We start from the raw sequence: 7140 nt of genomic DNA, 5'->3' as shown, positions 1-7140 counted from the left end.
TTAGGGTTAACTCACAGCAGTTGTCTTTACCCGTGGCATGGTATTGACACCCTTCCAATTGGGGTTACAGATTGGACCCCTATTAGTTCAGATTAGGGCATGTTGGTTAGATGATACCTCCCACAATTTCAGTTTCAGTCTTAGTCTTCTGAATAGAACTCAGTTAAGTTCTACAGAATCAGGACTGTCAGATAAAGTCACTCAGTCATCAGTAATTCAGATTATCAGTGATCTCAGATTAGCAGTATATTTAGTTAGCAGTTATCAAATTCAGTTCCAGTATACTCAGTTATAGTATGCACAGTATGCTCAGTAGTTATAGATCCTCCATGTATGCTAATCTATCTCTTGCATGCCATTCATATAGTTACTGTTCATGCATATAAACCCATGCATTTAGCCTTACCTCATTTAGCATACCAGTACATTTCTACGTACTGACCGCATACTTGTTTCTTACGCTATGATGTTTTATATCATAGGTTCGAACGCTTAGATTTTTGACCGCATTTAGCCAGATTCAGCCAACAATTATAGACCAGTAGTGAGTCATCATCTAACAAGGATGTGCTTTTGTTTTAGTATTTTAGTAGATGTAGTAGTTCGGTAGATAGAGTTAGTTGGGGGATTGTCCCATTAACTCTACTTTCAGACAGATTCAGTTAGAGGCTTTTTAGACTAAATTTTCAAACAGTATTTCAGATTCAGATGTTATATTTTATCAGTATTTTAGATGTTTTGAACCTTATGGCATTTCAGCCTATTTTTCTGCATTAATTTTAGTATTATTATTCAGTGCTCATAGAAAATATCATTCATGGGTTAGATTGTAGTCTTTCGAGGTCGTAAGCACCATGTGACAACTAGGGGGTAGTCTCGGGTTGTTATAATAACATTTTGAGATCTCATCACTTCATTATTTTCAGGTACCTAAACCTCTCATAGGTTTCATGAAGTGTTATGTCGTAGGCTCTTCAAGAGCACATTGACTTCTTATTATGATCATTTGCTCCTTATCCTTTTCAAGGATTATTTCATTTAGAACCGATTGGTCTACCTATTTTCATGTATGCGTAGGCTTTGTCCTTTAGTGACATAAAATAGAAGCACTTGTAGCTTAAATATGAAATGCTTTCGGCATTTGCCTCGAATTATCTTTTGACGAGGATCTAATGATAATTCCTAACAAATTTCATAGTCGCTTATAATTTCCCTCCTTATATTAGGAAAACTATCATACATCCTCTATTTTCTTTGAGGATTCCATCTTTGTGCATCATGGTATATTCATTAATCGTATACCGCACATCAAAAATATGAGATGGAATATTTGGTTCAAGACCTTGAACCAATTGAGTGGAAAGAAATAATCATAATCTAATTGTCTAATGCATACAAGTGTTATTGTATGTAATATATTATATTTTAGACCAACACATGAAACTTTGTTCTCATTAGTAATGGTTTAGATATTTATCAAAGGTATTCAATGCAAAACCATCACTATCAAGATGAATTGTCTTGATTACACAATCTGAAAATTATGTTCTTAACTCAATTTTATTGAGCAAGTAACTTTGTGAATGTCAAACTGCAGGTTGACAATAAACGCACAAGTGATCATCTTATATTTATGCATCCTAATAGATCACATAACAGGTGAACGGGCCCATATTTACCTTTTATACTTTTCAAATTTTAAGGGATCCAGTCTCAATATTAGTTGGTCCAACCAACTTATCTTGAGAACCATCAACATTAAAGTTCATGAACAATTTTTGAATTCTTCAATATATGTTTAATACTTAATATGCACATCTTTAAGATGTCGCAATCGTTCGTGTCAACTTATGAACTTTTATGCTAGTAAACTCCAAGTTTACTATGATGTGTGTTTTTTGTTTTAGTAAATTTCAAATTTACTATTAAATGAATAAATTTAAGATTTACTACTTCAAAAGTAGATTTCAAAATAACCTATCTCAATTATTTTGCCTCTTTCGGAGTTGAGTTGTGTAATGACTCGAGACCACCCCCTAGTCGTCACAAGGTGCTGACGACCCCGAAGGACCACAAGCTAACCCATGAATGATATCTGCTGTGAGTATTGAATAATAATGCTATAATTAATGCAGAAAATGGGATGAAATGCCATAAGATTCAAAACATTTGAAATATTGTAAATAACAACATCTGATAAAAACTGAACGTTGTCTGAAACTAGTCTGAAAGGGCTTCAACTGAATCTGTCTGAAATTAGAGTTGATGGGACAATCCCCCAACTAACTCCATCTACTGAACTAATATATCTACTGAAAATATGAAATAGTATAATATCCTCGAATAATGAGGACTCACTTCTAAATCTACTGCTGCTGGCTAAACTTGAATCTACTATGCGTGATCGGAAACCTGAGTCAGAACCTATGATATGAAACATCATAGCACAGAAAAGTACGTGTTAGTATGTGGAAATGTACTGGTATGCTAGATGAGGTAAGGCTGAATGCAATAGTTCATATGCATGAGGATATAACTGACTGAATGAGAATAACTGAACATAAGAGTACGTGGAGAATCTGAGAATACTATAAATACTGAGAATGCAATCTGTGCATACTCACACTTATATATATATAAAAACTATAATTGAGTTTTTCTTATTCTAAGAATTGAATTCTAATAACTAATTAATTGATACTGATTGACTGTATTTGAAAGTCCTGATTTTGTAAAACTAAGCTGAGTTCTGAACTGAAGACTAAAACTGAGACTGAAACTATGAGAGGTAATCATCTAACCGATATTCCCCAAATCTTAACTGATAAGGGTCCAACCTATAACCCCAATTAGAAGGGTGCTAATATCGTGCCATGGGTACTAACACTAGAAAACTAGGATGTCAAGCCTAACTGACGGGTGATAACTGGGCGAAGCCAAGCCTAATCTGACGGGTAACCACTGGGAGGTAGTCAAGCCTAGTATGAAAGATGACTCCTCATCTTGCGCTAGCTATGCAGTTCTGGAGTACAAATATTGCTTTTAACGACTTTGCCTATCTGACGGAGAAGCCATCATCCCTGCTCTCGCTTGGTGCTAAATCCTACTCCCAACTGAAAGACACTGAACTGAGTATACTGGACTGGACTGGACTGAGTTTACTGAGTTTTCCTAAGTTCTATAATTAACTAAGTTCTACTGAGTTTTGTAATGGATTGAGAGTACTGATCGTGACATAACTGATACTAATCTATAACTGACACTGGCTCTAAGTAAACAACTAAATTATCGGGTATTAAATACCCCAGGACTCGATAGCATGAAAAGTAAAACAAAGCATAATCTTGAATAATATAACAATGTTCACTTGGTCATAATTCATTCATAGAGATATTTCATCAAACACTTGTAATGCAATAACTTGTACATGAATGGGATCACATAATAACAAGTCATGCCTTCACTAGTGAATTCACATAAGCATTTTATCAAACACTTGTAAGGCGTCAGCTTGTACATGATTAAGATCTCATAATAACATCTCATGATTCCTCTATCTACTTCACATAGGCATTTTAGCAAATACTTGGGGAGCATGAGTATTTCACATGACAATGGTCATCGTATAAACATCATGAATACAATACTTAATTGCAAATTCTAGGGTTTAGCATGTAATTCATATAATTCCCCCTAAACACTATTATATTTTTCATGAATCTTATCATAAAAATCATTGATTAGAAACCAAATCAACATCATAGATGTATTAATCACTTTTTAAATTTAAGGGTCTATCAAGATAATTACATATTTGTTATACATGCTATTTAATGTCATAAAACTTGCATTTAAATCATGGATTGGAATCCAATTGATATTATAAACATGAATTCAATCTAATTCAAACATGGAAATCATAAATACATCATCTTGAAAAAGAATTCTTGAACTTCATGGGTGAAAGGGACCCATGAATCAACATCTAACATATCTTAATTTGTGAGATTCTTGAAGTTCTTGAAGGATTTCTTAATCTTGACCTTGATTTCTTGAACTAGGGTTTTGCCTTTTGAGAGAGAATGGCTTGCTTCTTGAGAAAAATAGCAAATTAATGAACAATTTGTGCTCTATTATGGTTTGATTGCATGTTTAGGCTGACTGGGGGTGAGGGGAAAAGGCCTTAGTGTCCTTAAAATTAAAACTCGAAACTGACTTAAAATCCTGATTTTGTACGCTGGCGCGACGCGGCGCTATTGCGCCGTGTCACTGGAAAGTGACGATTGGGAACTGGGTTGATGGCATGACGCGGTGCCTCACTAGTTGCGAATTTTCCCTTTGGAGCGACGCACCATGATTACGGAGTCACACTGGAAAGTGACAATTGGGAAAAAGGCTAGTGGCGTAATGCGGTGGTATCACGTTGTCTCTCTGAAAAATGACAAATGACATTTGGACTGCCTCCGCGATGCGCTGTAGTACCAAGTGGTACAGTGTCTTAAAATGGCTCTAACTCTTCGTCCGGTGTCGAATTTAGGCGAATTTGGTATTGATGAAAAGCTTATTCAATTTTTCACGCAATGAAAAGTCAAAATCTTAAAAATTTTACATGTATAAAAGTGTATTCATATTTAAATCAAGTCTTTAACATTCTAGGGATGAATTTTAAGCTACGAAAAAGCACGAGGTGTTACCAGTTGTGATACCATCACTAGCCACTAGGGGTGTACATAGGTCAGGTTGATTTGATTTTCTATTGAAAAAAAATCAAACTAATTATGTCAGTTTATTAAAACTATAAACCAAATCAAACCAACATAAAATCGGTTTTTTTGGTTTAGGTTTTAGTTCGTTCTTTCGGTTTTTCTCGAGTTTTTTTATAATATTTATTTTTTACAATTATACTGTGATTGAAGTTTAGATCAAGTATGTTTTCACTCATGTGCTAATAAAAAACTACAATTATAAAAAATTAAGGAGCGAAAAACTCTCTTGAAACTAAAAAATAAGATAAAGAGTGAAAAGTTTAGGTTTTAAGTTTATATTTGATTTTTGATAATTTTATTAGCAATTAATGCATAAATATTACAACTTAAAGGCACAAATATGAATATATATATATATATATACATACACACATCTACTTTCTAAATATTGAAAATTAATAAAACTAATTGAAAAAGTATTTAAAAGTAGATTATAATTAATATTTTATATATATAAAGTTAAATTACATACATGTGTGTATATATATATATATATATATATATATATTATTTCGGTTTAATTTGGGTTCAGTTTGACTTTTTTTTGGTTAACACCAAACCAAATCAATAATAGTATTTATTTTTTAAATGCCAAACCAACCAAATCAAACCATAAGTCAGTTTTTTTTTCTCGTTTTGATTTGGTTCTTCGTTTTAGTTTGACTTGTTTGGTTTGTACACCCTTAACCATCACAATCAAGTACACGTTTGCATTAATAAGCTTCGCTAAATATTATCACATTCAACCCAGGAAATTGATCCGCGCTTATAATAATTAAAATTCTCATTCCCCAGGAATGAAATATAATCCTGTCTTAAGCCTATCAAATTATGATAGTTTATAACCTCTTTGATGATATTTCTATTTCAAGAGAAAATCGATGCATACATATAATGTCGAGAATTTTTTCTCTTGCTACCACATTCACTTCATGGAATGAAGCATATTCAATGGGTTAGATTTCACGAATTTTCACCATATACCCATTATTTTGCCTTAGCCATCATAATATCATTAATATAGTGCATTGAGATCCAATCTCAATGTCTTATCCATATAAAAGTATCTTAGGCATAAATCGATGGGACTTGAACCCAACATATTATCATCCTTTTTGATAATATTGTTCTTGAGGAATAAATTTAAAATATAAATGGTTCAAAACCAGTTATTTTTCCTCAAATCCAATAATAATTATATCATTAGTAGCAAAAGGCAAATAATATAAGAAATTACCAACCTTGAAATTACCTTTAGATTTATAATCTCATTTTATTTGGCAGAGTCTCGTTTTCACGTGGTAGCAATTTGTTATGCAATTATCACATATAATAAACAGAATAAATATTTTTCTGTGACACCATAGCTATGTAATTTAAAAACAAAAATAATCCCATAAAGTAGCCTTCTATAACGTCTTCATATAAGGGCAGGATAATGTTGAATTAAAGCGAGGAGATAGGACATATCAACGGAAACTGAGGAAAATATGGATTGCTTTGGACACAATTTCTATATTGTGCTCATTCCATTGATAGATGTGGGATTGAACTGAGTTACATCCTTAGTACTTGGTATGAACTGTATAACGGCATAAATATAAAGTCAAAGGTAGAACCTCGTGCTGATAACGTGTTATGAAATATAAAGAAAGAACAAGTTCCCCTAGAGAGAATAAGACTCTACTTTTTCGAAGTTAAATAGAGGGATGAATTACAATAAAAGGGGGAGTGTTATAAATGAACGAATCAAAATGTGTTAATCGTCGAATTCTTTATAGTAGTAGAACTTCTACATTGACAACAATGTTATAATTATGTACTAATTGATTATTCTTAAATATCAATATATATTAATGACATGTATATATATATATATATATATATATATATTAAATTCAATATTCCAACATTGTTGCATATTAATTGACAAGTGTCAGTACGTTGTAAATTAAGTATTGTATATTTTGAATATCAAATATTTTTTCACAAGATTGTAGTTGGAATGTTAAAGAAATTTTATATCCAGTGATTTTCGATATATGAGGATGATCCTTAAACCTATAATGTCATTATTTGATGATAAGATGTTGGATTTAAGTCCCATCAATTTATGCCTAAGACGTTTTTATATGGTTAAGACGTTGAGTTTGAATCTCAACGCACCATACTAATGATATTATGATGGATAGTGTTTTTGATGAAAAGTCATGAAATATGTCTTACTGAACATGCTCCATTCTCTAAAGTGAATGTGGTAGGCTGGTAACCGTACATAGTATGTTTGAAAGAAGATACGTGATTGAATGCACAAATATGCATGTGAAGGGATAATATGATAATGATCATCCAAAGTGATATATTTTCACACGCT

This window comes from Capsicum annuum, chromosome 6 (genome assembly GCF_002878395.1).
Source record: "Capsicum annuum cultivar UCD-10X-F1 chromosome 6, UCD10Xv1.1, whole genome shotgun sequence".
In the NCBI taxonomy this organism is placed as follows: Eukaryota; Viridiplantae; Streptophyta; class Magnoliopsida; order Solanales; family Solanaceae; genus Capsicum; species Capsicum annuum.
This window is presented reverse-complemented; position numbering follows the sequence as displayed.